Here is a 17926-nt window from a genome sequence, read left to right as displayed (position 1 = left end):
ATTTATGACATCTTCTATTACTAAAATAAACTTTTAATATTTGAAAGTGATTATAAGATTTTCGAGATACCACAATATTAGTTTTCACTCAAATTTCAATATTCTAGAATTAAAATATTTATCAGCATGTAGATGCCAGTAAATAGGAGGCAACAAAGCCACCTTGAGGTAGAGGTGTTGGGGAGGCAGCTGGGTTCATTTACTAAGGATGCAGTTCATTCCCACATACGAGTCTTAGAGAGGATTTAATCATCTTCTGAAAGCCTATTCTGCCATCCGCTGTTGCAGTAACTCTGAATTCTTGGAATCATAAATGCAAAGCATTTACAGAGCATTTCCTGGGGAATACTTTTTTTTTATTATAGTGATTTTTGTTCTTGTCTTATTTACTTTCTAGACTGTAAGCAGGTAAGAATAGGACATGTGTCAAGTAAATTTTACATTTAACAAATGTTTCCAAATATATGAATATAAGACATTCTGCATGGTTTTAAAAGCAAGAGATTATTTTTCCTTACAATAGAATTGTCTACAGTTCAATTGATTTCAAAGAAATCTGAGAGATTACAAAACTCTAGAACATACCATAAATTTAGGCACCTTGTAGAGAAGGCAGCCTCTGCATTAATATCAAAACCCTTGGGAGAGACAAGTTGCCTTTGTCCCCTTAAAGGCCTTGGCATAGGTGAGGGTGCTGAAGTGATCAGCTTGCTCATTGCCATGGCAATGTAGCCACTCTTGCTGCAATCAGCAGGTCTCCAGCTTTGCCCCTGCAGACTAAATCCACCCACCTATGTTTTTTCTCTGTTTCTTACCTGGCATGAAACCTTTTATTGAGTACAAGGCACAGGGTTGGGAAATTTTGTTTCTACCAGTGGGCTTATCATACATCAGAGTATAGGTAAGCATAAAAGGATGGCTGTTGGGGAAGGGAGGTTGATAACCTCATAGAAATGGGGGAGGTTATCTCCGACACTCAGAAATCCCATTAGAGCCTATTTCCCCTTTCTTAAAAGAGGAAGGTATTTTCAAGGAGGCACTTTTTAAGAAAACCCTCCTTAGTTCCAAATAGATGGTTCTATGTTCTGAGTGTTTCCAGAGATAAATCCAGAACACAGATGACGTCACAAGCCTGGGGCCATGGTAATCAGGCTAATGCAGCTCAGTGAAGAAGGGCCTTCAGTCAGTACAGTGCTCCTGGAGGTCCTTGATGCTTTGATACCTTCAGAACTGATATGGTGAAGTGAACAAACCTCAGGAGGCTTTTGAGGGAATGGGGAGTTATTTCCCACCTATCAAAGAGATGGCATTTTATTTTTCTATTCAGTAGTATTTTTGAGAGTCAACTCCATTGAGTGATACATCATACATTAAGTAGGTAACTAAAATCTAATTGTTAACTATTTCTCTGGGTTGTATTATTATATTTAGAAGGTACCCATGATAATTTATATGTTTTCTGAAAATCATTGTTAACACTTATCAACAGTTCTAGTAATGAAATCTCTACATGTTTATACATGGGTAACTACAAGAGTTTTAAGACTCACTGAGTTGTGGTCCATTATCTCAGGAACACACAGTCCTTTCTGATTCATCCATGCAAGTTTCAACTTGCTCAGTTTATCAGTGTTGCTTATCTGCATAGATTTTACATTTTCTGATTTTTGTGTATCTCAAAACTTTTGTAATGAGCCACGTAGTACTTTATAGCTGTCACAATACTGATAAGTTCTCAAAACAACTCTGTAAAGTAGGACAGGCTGGATTTATGAGCTCTGTTTTGCTTTTGAGGAAATTGATGCTCAGAGAGAGCACCTGACTCACTCAAGTCCAAATACAAGTGTCTCAATGTGTGGTCTGAGGATTACTTGCAGTAGACTTATCTAGAGAGGTGCTTGTTAAAAATAGAATTTTATGGGGAAACTCAACTTCTATTGGATCACAATCTTCAGGAACTTTTGCTTTTCAGTGGTTCTAACTTCATTAACTAACCGCTGCTATAGAGCTTGGTTCACTTAGGATTTTAACTTAGGTCTTTCTAACACACTGTGATGACAGCATGACCTGAGAGAATTGCTGCCTCTTGGAAACCTGAGGCAGGTTTGAGACTTGATGTATCTTTCTCAGCGTTTTCTTAGCTAAATACTTCTGTGGAAGGGAAGCCTTCAGGATGCTGATTCAATTTCCTTATCACCTACACTTAGAGTCTGATAGCTGATCCTGTAGAACACAGAGCTGCCACGAAAAGCTTGGTTCACCAGGAGCCTCTTGTCTTTTCGCCAGTGGTAGTATTTTGTCCCTAGTGTTTTCTATTTTGACAGCTCATCAGCAAAGCTCCTGGAAGGGAGCAGGAACCTCGCTGTGCAATTAAGGCTTAAGTGTCAAGGGCGTATATGGAAGAGGAAAAGGAAGAGACCTTTATGGAGGCAACTAAAATAAATGAGCCTTAATAAGCAGATTAACAACTCTCCAAAAGTCAGAAGTTGCCCAAGTTTTTAAGCATGGTGCCCAAATGCAGTGGGATATATTATTGTCAACCTGGTTTATGTGTACAGAGTGTCCCTGGGGCCCCGCCATAGGATGATTTGAATTAGGATTTTTCAAATTTACAATAGGTTTACTGGGGGGTATAAGATACCTTTTTGACTTATGATATTTACTTATGACAGGTTTATCAGGATGTAACTTATCATAAATTATTAAGTAGTCTACAGAAGGAATCATTATTAATTTAACAAATATTTATTAAACATCTGCTGTTATGGGCACGAAGATTATAGGTGCCAACAAAACAGACAAAATCTCTGTATATAATAAAGCACAGAAAATCGGCAGGGGAGTTTTTAAAGACCTAGCTGCTCATTTTCACACAGCACCCTGCAATAAAAATCCCTCTTTCTGCTGTGGCAACTCTTGGCTCCAGTGTCTGGCTTTACTCTACCAGATTATCTGCATGGAGTTTCATTCAGAGTTTCAGTTTCATTAGAAAATCTGCCAGTGAGAGAGAGGAGATCAGAGAAGATGGTGGACTAGAAGCAACTAACTCCTATGCACTATTGTGAAGGAGAGCATCAGAAGTTACAGGTGGGTATTTACCTATGGATGGCGCTTCTTGGAAAGAACAGTATAAAACTGCAGAGAAGTGATGGAGAACATTCAGAGTGAAGAAGAGGTGATGTGGTGATTCATTCAGCAGGACTGAAGAAAACTTTGGGAAGGCATCCTGATGGGGAAGGTCAGAGAAAGCCCTGGGGCCCAAGGTATATGTGTGCCCTCCCCCCACCATTGTAAAGCTACTTGGAGTCTTTGCAGAGACATTGCACCAGAGAATGGGCACAGCAGGGATTTGATGGGTACCAATCCCAGGTTTATGCAACTGATATCATTCTGAACTCTGTTACAGGAAACAGTTCTGTATGGGGCTTAGCTTTACAATAGCAGACTTTGCATAGCTCCCATCAGGCTGAGGAGGGAATTGGCCAAGCAGACAGTCCCCCATATCATGTGCTGTGACTGGGTGCTGAGTGCCTTCCCCCCTTCAAGTGCAGGATCTGAGCAGTGGAGGCATCACAAACACTACCTGAGAAGCCTAAGGCTTGACATCTACAGTCTCAGTGCCACTAGATTAGCTACTTGCCTGTACTGCTCCAGCTCCATAGTCACTGTGCCATCAGAGCCACCTACCACTTGTGCTGATCAACCTCTACAGTTCGTATCCTCTAGTCTGACCCTACTCAGCTCTTGCTCTGCCTCCAGGCTGTAGTTCTAGCTCTGAGGCAATGGGCTGAAGATTCAATGCTCCACCAGGGAACCCCTCAGCCTCAACCAACATTCTACCCAGATATGGTTTGACCAAACGCCCAATGCCCACTCATGACTACTGCCTAGATAGGCTCATCAGGCTGCCACTGTCACCTTCACAGGGAGACCCTGGGTTGAGCAATCCCCTCAACACCAGCCTCCATGGAGAGGGTCTTACCTATCCCCTAAACTGAGCTCCCAGCAATGATCTGGAGAAGAACTCACCACCCTGCATGAAGACCATCCATCACTGCCTTGAACTGTGATGGTCACAGGGTAAAGAAAAAAAAAAACTGAACAGGGACACTATAGGTTCTCATTGCTTATGCCTCTTTCCTGCTGGGTCAGCATTTCCAAGTAGAGCACAAAGGCACCATCAGAGAACCTTTCCTCTTCCCACTAAGTAGGAGAGTTTCCAGCAAAGGAGAATAGGTTTCCTGTTCACCTATAAGCCCTGAGTCAAAAGAATAGGATTCAGATGAGAGGAAACCAGCAAAATAACTCTGGCAACATGAAAAAACAAAACAGTCTACCTTGCCCATGGGATCACAATGGAACTATAGTAGTAGATCCCAACCAAAAAGAAATTGTCAGAAAGTGGCATTCAGAATATATATGGCAAATAAGATGAATGAAATTGAAGAGAAAGTTGAAAACCAAAAAAAAAAAGCCAAAAATTTATTCATTTTTTCCATAAATTTCCTGAAATAAGTCATTAAAGAGCTAGACAACATATAAAAATCTATAATAGAACTTAAACAATCAATTTAGGGAATTTCAAAATATAGCAGAAGGCTTCAACAACAGGCTAAGCCAAGTAGAATAAAGAATCGAGAAAACCCAGTCATTCAAGTAGGAAGATAAAAAAGAATGATCATTCAAAGAAATATGGGACTATGTGAAACCAACTAGCATACGAATTATAGGTATCCCCGAGGGAGAAGAATGAAGAGCAAAAAGCATAGAAAATCCATTTGAGGGAATTATTGAGAGATACTTCTGTGATATCACCTGAGACTCAGATATCCAGATATAAGATGGTTATTGAACTGTAGAAATATTCATAGCAAAGAGGACATCTCCAAGACACAGAGTAATCAACCTGGCCAAAGTTAAAGGAGAAAACTCGACAAGCAGAAAGCAGAAAGTAACAACTAACCCACAAAGGAAAATTCATCAGGCTAACTGCAGACTTCTCCATGAAAACCTTACAAGCCAGAAGGGATTGGGGCTCCATCTTCAACCTTAAACAGAATATCTGCCAGCCTAGAATTGTATATCCTACAAAATTAGGTTTCATAAATGATTGAGAAATAGACTTTTCCAGACAAGCAAACACTGAGGGAGTTTGTCATGCTGAGTCCTGTCCTATCGGAAATACTCAGGACTGCAGGACATGGATCAGCCCAATAGACAACCACTAGTATAAAGTCACCCTAAAGTTAAAGTGCCAAGCTTGTATAGTCAACAGCACAAGAGGGAAACCAAAGCAACAAGGTACTACTTAACATAATAAACAAAACAACATCCCATATATCAATCTGATGACTCAACATAAATGCTCTGAATGTTCCACTCCAAAAACACAGACTAGTGAGTGGATTAAAAAGAAAAACCTTCCCATGTATTTTCTGTCTTGAGGAAGCACATTTAACCCACAAGGACGCACACTGACTCAGGGTAAAGAGACAGGAAAAAATATTCCATGCAAATGGAAACCAAAATTGAACAAATGTAGAAATTCTCGTATCAGATAAAATTAACTTTAAATCAATAATGGTAAAGAAGACAAACATAGTCATTATAGAATGGTTAAGGGAGCAATTCAACAAGAGTACAGAACTATACTAAATATATATGCACTTAACACAGGAGCTCCCAGATTCATAAATTCTACTAAATTCATAAATTCCATAACATTAAGAAGGGAGAATCCTCCCCAACTCATTTTATGAAACTAGTATCACTCTGATACCAAAACTAGCAAAGGATACAACAAAAAAAGAAAACTATGGACAACATCCATTGTGAATGCAGATGCAAAACTCAAGAAAATCCTAGAAAACCAAATTGAACAATACATCAAAAGGTAATTCACCATGATTAAGTGGGTTGTATCCCAGGGATGCAAGTATGGCTCAACATATACAAATAGTACATATGATCATCTAAATCAGGGGCATCCAATCTTTTGTTTTTCTTTGTTCCTCACTGGAAGAATAGGAGTTGTCTTCCAGACACACATTAAATATACAAACACTAAGCTGAGCATGGTGGCTTACACACTTTGGGAGGCTGAGGCAGGTGGATTGCTTGAATTCAGGAGTTCAAGACCAGCCTGAGCAAGCGGGGGACCTTGTCTTAAATAAATAAATAAATAAATACACAAATACTAATGAAAGCTGACGAGCCAAAAAAGTGTGTGTGTGTGGGGGGGTCATCCACACATAGTTTTAGTGATATCCAACACCACAGACAAGCGAAAATATTCATCACCAAATCAGCACATGGCCCCTAGATCTAGATAGATGGAGATTAAAGCTTTCACTAATACCTAGAACAATTTCATGATGAAAGAACTCAACAACCTAGGCACAGAAGGAATATATATGAAAATTATGAAAACCATATATGACAAATACACAGTCAACATCATACTGAATGAGAAAAAAAAACGAAAGCATTCCTTCTAAGAACTGAAATGAGGCAACTGTCAACATTTCTATTCAAAATACTACTAGGAGTCCTAGACAAAGCAATCAAGCAAGAGAAAGAAATAAAGGGTATCCAAATTGGGAGTGGTCAAACAGTTGCTTCTCACTGAGGATATGATATTATATCTAGAAAATCCCAGAGACTCATCAAAAGGCTCCTGAAATTGACAAATAACATTACGCAAAGTCTCAGATTACAAAATGGAGGTACACAATTTGGTTGCATTTCTACATATTAATGACATTCAAGTAGATAGCTAAATCAAAGACTCAATACCATTCACAATAGCTACAAAGAAAATAAAATATGTTGGAATATACTTAACCAAGGAGATAAAAGATCCCTACAAGGAGAATGAAACACTGATGAAAGAAGTCACAGACGACATAAACAGATGGAAAAACATTTCATGCTCATGGATTGGTAGAATCAACATTGTTAAAGTGTCCATACTGCCCAAAGTGATTTACAAATTCAACCCAATTCACGTAAAAATAGAGAAATATTATTTCACAGATCTAGAAATAATAATTTTATGCTTTCTTTGGAACCAAAAAAGAGTTCAAATAGCCAAAGCAATCTTAAGCAAAAAGAAATCTGGAGGCATTGCACTACCAGACTTCAATTATACTAAAGGCTATAGTAACCAAAACAACATGGCATTTGGGATAAAAATAGAGACAGAACAGAGGAACTAGACGTAAAATGAACTACCTATAAGCAACTGATCTTTGACAAAGCAGACAATGAAATATAATAGGAAAAAGAAGCCTTATTTAATAAATGGTTCTGGGAAAACTGTATAGACACATGCAGAAGAATGAAACAGAATCTCACTGTCTTACCATATACAAAAATTAACTAAGATGGATAAAAGCTTTAAGTGTAAGGTATAAAACCATAAAAATTTTAGAATGTAACATAGGAAAAGCTTTTCTAGATGTCAGCCTAGAAAAAGAATTTATAATTTAAAAACCCAGACATAGTAAATAAATTAAACTTAATTTAGAAAGCTTCTGGAGAGAGAGAGAGAGAGAGAGAGAGAGAAAACCCAACAAAGTAGAGAACCTAAAGGCTGATATCCATAATCTAAAAATAAATAGTTAAGAAAAAAAGTACCATTAAAAAATGGGCAAAGACATGAACAAAAGAAAATAGACAAATGGCCAAGAAATGCTCAATGTCACTAATCATCAAAGAATTGCAAATTCAAACCACAATGTGATATCACCCTACCTTGTCAGAATGGCTATCATTAAAAAGTAAAAACAAAAACATAATAGATACTGGCATGGTTGCAGAGAGAAAGGAATATTTATACACCCCTGGTGGGATTACAAATTAGTACAACCTCTATGGAAAACAGGGTGACGATTCCTCAAAGAAATGAATATAGTCTTACCATTTGACCAAGAAGTCCAACTACTGGCTATCTACCCAAAGAAAAAGCAGTTATTTTATCAATAGGACACCTGTGCTTGAATGTTTATCACAGCACGGTTCCCAAAATCAAGGACTTGGAATCAACCTGAGTGCTCATCAGTTCATGAGTGGATCAACAAAATGTGGTATATACATATAACATTTAGTACTACTCAGCCATAAAAAGAATAAATTAATGCCTTTTCACAACAATCTGGAACGGGAGACCATTATGCTAAGTAAAATAACTCAAGAATATAAAAACAAACACCACATGTACTCTAATAATTTGGAACTTATTGATGGGCACACATCAGCACAGAGAGGAAGTAAAAGTCATTAGAAATCAAGAAGGGGTTGAGGGCAGAAGAGGAGGGATAGAAACCTGTCTGACAGGGACAGTGAACACTATTTGGGTGAAGGGAACACTCATAGCCATGACTTAAGCATTGTAAAACCTATCTATAGAACAAAAACATTTGTATCCCCTTAATATTTTGAAATTTAAGGAAGAATTATTTCAATACATTTCAGATATTTAAAAATTCTTTTTTAATAAGGCTCAGCACCCATAGCTCAGTGAGTAGGATGCCAGTCACACTAAGGCTGGTGGGTTGGAGCTGGGCCTGAGCCTGCTAAACAATAATGACAACCGCAACAAAAAAATAGCTGAGCGTTGTGGTGGGCACCTGGAGTCCCAGCTACTAGGGAGTCTGAGGGAAGAGAATCACTTAAGTCCAAGAGTTTGAGATTGCTATGAGCTGTGACGCCACAGCACTCTACCGAGGGCAACAAAGTGAGATTCTGTCTCAAAAAAAAAAAATTTTTTTTAATATAAATATGAGCCAGGCATGGTGGTGCTGGCCTATAGTACCAGTTACTTAGGAGGCTAAGGCAAAAAGATCCTTTGAGCCCAGGTGTACAAGTCCAGCCTGGACAATGTTGCAAGACCCCATTTCTTAATTAATAAAACATAAGTCTTATTGTCCAAAAAAGGAAAAAATATATCAAGGACTATGGACTTTAAGTAATTTAAAAGCGCTGTGGGTTTCTATGCAGAAGTTAACAAAGGTACTTTGGCACCATGTAGCAAGAGAAGTGAACTCAAGGCTTCTCAACGTGTGATCTGAGAGCCACCTGATCGGAAGCCCCTGCAGACATTGTTAATAAAAATGTAGAATACCTCGTACTTTATGGATGATTCTTGGGAAGTTACTTTTTTTTTTTTTCCAGTTTTTGGCTGTGGCTGGGTTTGAACCGGCCACCTCTGGCATATGGGGCTGGTGCCTTACTCCTTTGAGCCATAGGCACTGCCCCCGGGAAGTTACATTTTTAATAAACAAATGTAACTCCTTAGGTCACTGTTTTGTTCACAGAAGCTGAGAATCACTGGGGGAGGAGCGGGAGTCAGGGTGCCATGAATTTGTCAAGGAAAGCCTTTGTGAAGAAACAGTATGTGTGCAAGATGAGACTTGAAGATTAAGGTTAAAGGAATGGGATTTGTCCAAGAGCTTCCCAGGTAGAATAGCATGTGTCAAGGTCCAAAGTGAGTAGACAAAAGGCAGAAAGTCCTCTGTGGCTGGAGAAGAGCGAGAAAGGTAGAGAGAGCAGGAGCTGAGGCCAAGATGCCAGAGATGGGCCAGGTCAGTATTATTGAGGCTATGGGATTTTATCTTAAACCACTGAAGAATTTAGGTAAAGAAGCACAGACAATTTTTCATTGAGAAACAAACCATGAAGAACTTTAGGGGTCTCTAGAGAGCATTATTGGGCTGTGAGGAGGAGGCTGTGGCAGTATTTGGTGGGAAATAACGCTACCTGGGATTAGATCAGAGGTAATAAGATTAGAGAGAAATGAAAGGATCCCACAGATATTTAGAATGGAAAACCCAAAGCACTGAGTGATCCTGTACACGTAATGCTGCTAGGACCCATGTTGACTCACCCTCTACCTTCTAGGATCACAACTGACTTGGCCTCTGCGGCAGTGATGAGAACCTGCTCTTTCTAGACATCTCCTGCCAATAGTTTCCCTTCTGGCCAAGTCTCCATGCTTTGGTCTGGATAAGAAAAGGCTGTCTTGACTGCAGGAGCAAACCAGTCAAGAGCAAAGGTGACAGCAATAGTTTTTTGAGGTCGTGGGGGCTACTCAGAGGCATTTTACTTATTTTCTGGAGGACCAAAGAATGACAAAGTCTGCTTATTATGAGAGAATTTTGAGAGTGTTAACCAAGCTTTAGCAGGAATACACCCAGAAAAGCTTCACCAGAGAGTCCTTCACCACCACACAAGGTTCTTGCACATTCTTCTCACCAACAAAGGACAATTTTGCAAGAGTTTAAATGACAAACCACCTTACAGTTCTGATTTAGCTCTTTTTGACTATGTCTGTGTCTCAATTTTTAAAAAATCTTCAAAGGGCCCCCAAATAAGTTTTCAGTTAATAATGTAAAAAAGACTGCATTGACATGGGTAAATTCCCAAGACTCTCAGCTCTCTAGGGATGGACTAAATAGCTAGTATCATTACTTAAAATAAGTGTCTTGAACTTGATGGAGGTTACTTTAAGAAATAAAGTTTTTTTGTGTTTTTTTTTTTAAATTTAAAGAACAAAAGAAAAGGCTGCCTTGGGTAAAAATCTCTGATTCTAGGGGTCAGAAGAACTTCAACTGGTTGCAGACTCTGCCACTAAATCCCTGAGGCACCCAGCAGGGCTTTAGGTTTCCCACATGAAGGTCACACCCTTTGTATATATTCTTATCCATTCTGTAGGTTCCTTCCTCCATAGTGCTGATCACAACTCCACTTATGTGAAAGATTCCTCCAAGAACTTGTTACATATCTACCTCAGCCATTAAACTGACGGCCAGAAGCGTGGCTGGATCACTGTTAGTATTGAGCTCTGTGGGTATACACGAGCTTTGCCCTCCTAGGACGCAGTCTTCAGAATATGGGCAGGTGAAGGAAAGGTAACACATAGGAGGTTAAAAGTGACAGAATCCCAACGTGAAGGGGAGGGCAAGGAGAAAGGAAATGTCTACAGGGGTTCCCAGAACCTAGCTTGGGTACCTGGATGGAAAGAGTTAGTATTAATTTTGAGGTAGAGAAATCTGTAAAAGAGACACATCTCTTAAATGTCAGATAAGTTCAGTTTGGGGCATCTGAACTATAATGCAAGCCATGGAAATGTCTAGTGGGCAGAAGGCTATAGAATTTCAGGGTTTTACACAAAGGTCCGAGTCAGAGGTATTATAGGTTGTTTTGAAAACTACCTTAAAACATTTTTAAACAAATAAGATGGCATATGAATAAGTAAAATCCAACTAACAATGGCTATTATTAATAGCTGAGTGGCAGACTCAGTTCTAGGGCTTTGATTTATTTCTTCTTTATACCAATTCTATTGCTTAGATACTCTTATGGCTCCCATTTCAAAGATGAGGACAGTGAGGCACAGAAAGTTTGAACACCCCACCCGAGGTTCCAGAGGCAGTACATGGTGGAGACGGCACTTCAACCCTCAGTTTTTGGATCTTCTGCCTTTGGTTTCCAGATGCTGTTCATCTGCTTGACACACTCACTGCCATAGCTGCCTGGCATCCACCATCAGATCCCCTCATATATCTGTTCACTCTCTATCTCACTCCTGAGCTTGTAAATGTCTTGATTAGAGGTCTATTTTTATTGGTCTTGTATTCCTTATCTGCAGGCAAAGATATTGGGGCACAGGTAAAATAACTTCTGTAGTCACATAATTGGGTAGTGGGTGAGCTATTATGTGAACTCATCTCGATCTATTTCCACAATTCCTAACTTTAATTGCTATATATGCCCATAACACAAAACCATAGTTTTGGATGCAACTTTTTGATTGATAGAGAGGTACAAGGATGAGTGTTGGTCTGGAAAGCAGGAAAAGTGAATTCTATTCCAAGGATGCGATTATGTGATGTCTGAAAAATGTCACTTACTCCTTGTGATCTGTAAATGAAAGCATTTAGATCAGACAGCCCATCACGCTGTAGGAATCTTTTTATAGAAAGAGGAAAGAAATGATTTGACTCCTATAGAAAGCACGAAAAACTAGCTTTAAAATTCCAAATTATTATTATTTTTGAATAGAGACTGTCTTAAATGGATCATTCCATTTGACCCTCTCCTGAAGTGTTTGAGGTGGAACGATTATTAACCAGACCTCCCCTAATTATTATTAATCAGATCTCCCCTAATGATTAAATTAAACCTCCCCTTATGGCTCAGTGCCCGTTCTCAGTGGGTAGGGCAACGGCTACATATACCGAGGCTGGCGGGTTCGAACTGGCCCTGGGCCTGCTAAACAACAATGACAACTGCAACTAAAAATTAGCCAGGCATTGTGGTGGGTGCCTGCAGTCCCAGCTGCGTGGGAGGCTGAAGCAAGAGAATCGTTTTTCATGGCCTTAAAAGAATCGCTTAAGCCCAAGAGTTGGAGATTGCTGTGAGCTGTGACACCATAGCACTCTACTAAAGGCAATATAGTGAGACTCTCTGTCTCAAAGAAAAAAAATCATACATCCCTGACTCCATCTTTTTTGCAATAGAGGGAATTTAACTTTAAACAAACTAACTTCTCAAGGCCACACACAACTAGTCGCACAACTAGTAAAAGACAGAGCCATTTGACATCTAGCTTTGTCTCATGCCCAAACTTAAATACTGTTATTTCCCCTTGATTTACTATAGAAATGATTCTATCAATTAAATTTTGATGAACAGAAAATTGGAGTAGGTCATTTACCCTAGCAAACTGTGGAAGACCAGTGAATGAAGTATTTACCCCAATAAAAGCACATCTTTCTTCGTGAAGAGAACAGGGTTGTTCACGCTTGTCATCTGCTCAAAGTCCCCAGCTTGCCCCAGATGATGCTGAAAAATACTACAGTAGATTCTACTATACTGACCATGCAATAGGGAGAAGTACAGTCCACTATCTCTGCCGCCATTTAGGCATGGGGCCGAAAACAGGTGCTGGGAAATAAGTTACACTGCGACGGTGGAGATATTTAATTTGATACAAATATATCTCTTAATTTGGACTCACAGAAAGGTCCTCTCCTTGCTCTTTTCACTAGACATTTTAGCTTTGGCAGTTTGAATTTTTACATTTTAAAATTTTAGCATATATCTACTAAAATCTTTAGTTGAACAATAAACAGAAAAAAACACATGAAAAATAAAGCCTGGAAAGAGAAAGCAAGCTAGGACTGACACCATAGGTGAAAGCAGTGAGAGCATAACTCCTGATCGCCTATCGAAAGTCTTTTCACTTGATTCTACAGCTTTACTTGCTTCAATTAGTGAGTCATTTGGTCCTGTGGGCACTTTCCTCTTTAAAAATGCAAATAACCATTAAAGTACAGAGATGGCCATTCACAGGTTAAGATAAAATGGTCTATGCAGTTTTCTAACTTTTAGACCAGTTCCTGAATTAGAAGTCTGAAAAAATCACCACATGCAATCTCTCTTTTTTAATTTTTTTTTTTTTTAAGACAGAGTCTTATTCTGTCACCCTTGGTAGAGTGCCCAGGCTTCATAACTCACAGCAACCTCAAACTCTTGGGCTTAAGTGATCCTTTTCCCTCAGCCTTCCAAGTAGCTGGGACTATAAGTATCCACCACCACATTTGGCTAGTTTTTCCGTTTTTAGTAGAGACAGGGTCTCACTCTCACTCAGGCTGGTCTCGAACTTCCGAACACAGGCAATTCACCAGCCTCAGCCTTCCAGAGGGCTAGGATTATGCACGTGCGCCACTGTGCCTGAACAGATGTAATCTCTTCACCATACAGTTAAGTCATGGAGGTTAGAAAGAACGTGATTTGCTCAGAAATTCACAGGTTGTTTTTAATGATAACCCTTTTAACCCAAATATGAGAACTCCCTGTGCAGTGCTCTTTTCATCAATACTGTGTATTGCCCCCTGATGTTAAAATACATGATAATTGTGTTATGAAATAATGTTATTGGCACAGTGTAACGTGCCATTAAGAGTAAGGTGGAGACAAAAACAGTGAGCTCCTCTAAGCATTAGTTTTGGGAACCTGGAAATGATTATCTTCTCTAAGTCCCAGTTTATTATTAGGTAAAACAGAGATAAATGTTATCTCTGTTGTGAAAATTAAATACATTTATGAATTTAATGCACTTAGCAAGCTGCCTGGTGCCTTGTAATTAGTAAGTTCTAACTTCTAAAAATTTTCTATTTTAGAATTAAGTGATGTCACTCTTGGAATGGTTTATTATAATGTAGGTAGATAATGATCTCGGGTGGGGATTTTGGTCAAAATGAGGTCAACATCCTTTATGGTTCATGATTAACCTTCTGATAAACTTAGTTGTCAAAAGCCATTGTTAGATGCACAGCTAGTAGACAGAGAACGATACACATGCCTGAAAATTTCCTTTTCCAGCATCTCCCTAAGTAAAGCAGACACAAAACATCCTGTGCCAGTGGTAATTCCTTGAGCTCCATGTTTGAGTTTATCACAGAAAGGTTGATTAATCCCTGTGAATTTCCAGTTATATGAAGCAGCTCTGGTCTTATTAATTAAATCTCAGGATTATCAGGGTTTCTTTCAAGATCTTGAAATTAGAGCTCCTTAAAAAAATTTGAAAAGAGAATTAAATTTGAATATCTTTAAAAATGTTGGAAGGGCATTATGATCAGAGAAAAGGAAAAATACCACCTGTGAAAACTCAGTTCCCCCAAGAGATTTGGAACTCTGGTATTTGTCAAAGTTCTTAACATTTGATAGGCAAAAGATACAATGATAGAAATGTTAGTGAAAATTAAAAGGAAATTACTTGCTTTTAGAGTCCTTAGTAATCAGAAATATGCAAAATAAAAAAAAATCATCTAGTTGTTTCATTTGTGAAGACTGACCCAGTTGCCACAGAGAAGCTATAATCACATAAAATTTGTTGTATAATAATATTTCAGATTAAGATTATAATACTAATAAAAACCCTAAGCCTATGTTTAAGAAGTTAAAGTGGACAGACCTCTCTGGCTTCCACTTAGGACGTCAACCGCTAGAAAGAGTATCCCTTGCACTTTTAACAATAAGAAAAAGTGGCATAATTTGTGAAATCATCCCTTTTTGTATATCCATCAGAGAGCTGAGATCACAGAGCAAACAACTAGCCTCAAGTCTAAAAAAAGACAGGTATCTCAGAAATGCAGACACTGGTTTTCTTGGGTAGGGCATAAGAAAAAGTCAACACCACCACATAAGTGTGAAAGATTTTGACTATAATTGCTAAGACTACATAGACTGTCACAAACTCAGACCTACTTGGAAATGCAGACACAGAGGAATTTGCACCCAATCACAGGCTTTGTTTTGTGGACTTCCATAGGATGCTCAGAGGAAGATTGGAAGCCAGGAATAGATTGAAAAAATCCTTACAAGGATGGCAGGCCTTAAGGAACAGACTGGTCTTTCTGGATAGGCATGGAACCTTGCTAGAGTTCTCCTCCCTCTGGAAAAATAGCCTTCATTTTAGCAAGATAATAGCAAAACCTATTATCACCAGGATATAAATGAATACCCATTGTAGTTGGAGAAAAGGAGCAGGAAAAAATGCAAAAAATTCTGCTTTCAAAATCCAGGAAGAAAAATAATCCTGGACCTTTTACTGCAAAGGGAGTAGCAGGTTCATTGAGAATAGACACCATGCCAAAATTCAGGAACACAATGCCTGGCTTGAAATAATAGAGAATATTCTCTGACTCCTACCATCATGCTATAAAACAGTTTACTAAAACTTATAATAGTGTTCCTCTAGCACAGCAGTTCTCAACCTGTGGGTCACAACCCATAGGAATTGCATTAAAGGGCCATGGCATTAGGAAGGTTGAGAACCACTGCTTTAGCAGAAGGGCAGAACCCTAGAAAGATGCTTCTCCAAAGTATAAATTCAAAGAGAAAGTCTAAAGTTAAGGGTGGAACAAGAATATTTAGAAAATCTTGTGACCATTCAACCCCTACCATAAACACAAGGCAAGGCTAGAAGAATTTCAAACAGGTGATATATATTGAGAGTAACAATAGCAACATCAAAACTCAAATGCAGTTCAACTCCTGACAAGAATGACTGAACATAATTGATCCAACAGAAAGACAAGCCGGTTTCCAGGCATACACAGTTTTTACCTCACTTCCTTCTGTTCTACAAGTGATTTCCAAGACTCAAGAAAAGGAAAGGAAGAAATCCATTGTCAAGAGACAAAGTAATCAATAGAACCAGGCTCAGATAAAAATCAAATACTGGAACTTAAAATAACTCTGGTTAATGGGTTAAATATTTCAGTGAGAAAATTGGACACAACCAAGAACACATGGAGAATGTCAGCAAAGAGATGGAAACCATAAGAGAGAATTGACTGTAAATGCTAGAAATAATAGATATGGTAGCAGAGATAAAGAATTCCTTCATGCTCAAAAGATGACTCCACACAGCTGAGGACAGAGGTGGTGAACTTAAATAAGTCAATAAAAAATACCCAGACTGAATAAAAAGAGAAATAAAGAGTGGAAGAGAAGTGCAAAGTTCACAGTAGCTGTAGAATAATGTAAAATTGTCTACCATACATGTATTGAAATCCTAGGAGAAAAAAAATGGGATAAACAAATATTTAGAAATATAATGGTCAAGAATTAAATCAAATAATGGACGAGCGAGCTCAGATAACATCATACAGAACACTAAATACCCAGACACATAATATTCTAATTGCTGTAAGCTAAAGAGAAAATTTTGAAGGCAGACAGAACAAAATAAAAGACATCCTATGCAGAAGAACAAAAACAAGAATTAGAACACACCTCTTATGAGAAGCTATGCAAATCAGAAATCAAAGGAGTAATATCTTCAGAGTGTTGAAATAAGGTGAAGTGAAAGAGCACCGATTAGGTTGATGAACCATGAATGGTAGATTGATAGATTTGTCAGTTCCAGGATTAGGGGAATTTTCAGTGTTTTTAGGAACCACATCTGATTTTGAAAAATGAAATAGCAATGTAACATGTAATAGTAATTTCCAACATATTCCCACAATTACTGTGTCCTAGGATAACATTTTTAATATTCATAATCTCATATGGTTAAATGTACTGTAACTGACAATGCCATTAATAGAATTTAGAAGAATGGTTCTTTAGTGGTAAACAGGAAATCCAGAAAGCTCCTTGTAGGTTATGACATATAATCTGATTTTTGTGTGGGGCCCTACTCCAGAAACTAGAGGAAGTATGTGCCTAGGTCAACAATAACTTGCACCAGTCTCCCTGATAACAGAATTTCATCTTCAGTCCTCAGTGATTCAAAGAATAAATCCATGGACACAGATCAGTGGTAAGACAGGACTTATTTTACAGAAAAGAATACAAAAACACCAAAGCTCCTGGCAGAGAGAAACGGGGGTGGGGGGTGGGGTGGGGTGGGGGGGCTTTCTCTGGGCTCTTTGTCCAGGGTATATATATGGTAGCACCTGGTCCTCTGTAGTTACATTTAATGTGTGTGTTCTCTATAGCATGGGTTCTCTGTAGTTACATTTGGCCAGGACTCCCAACAAAGTAACAAATGAATGGATATAATCCCTTCAATTCCCAGGCCTAAGAAACCTACATGAAATTGACTAGGCCTGGGAAATGGGGGTTCCCTGTTCAGCTGCAAGTGCAAGGGGAGGAATACCCTAAGGTGCTGGTGTCTCCCTAGCAGTTGTCTGACCTCTCTGGCTACTGGAGCCTCCCCCAGCCCCTGCCACCCCACACCAGTTCCTCTGTCAGCTGCTGCTGCACCAATACTGCCAAGGCACAGTGGCAGGTCCTCCCCTCAGCTCCACTGAGATGGCTGGGGCATCGCCCATCCAGAGAGGTATATTCATATTGAAATGCAACATAGGTCCTCCCACTTCTTGTCATTGTTGCTACTTTTTAACCTCTC

The sequence above is a fragment of the Otolemur garnettii genome, unplaced genomic scaffold (assembly GCF_000181295.1).
Source record: "Otolemur garnettii isolate 467f Iridium unplaced genomic scaffold, OtoGar3 scaffold00003, whole genome shotgun sequence".
NCBI lineage: Eukaryota > Metazoa > Chordata > Mammalia > Primates > Galagidae > Otolemur > Otolemur garnettii.
The sequence above is the reverse complement of the archived record's forward strand: the minus strand, read 5'-3'. Positions refer to the sequence as shown.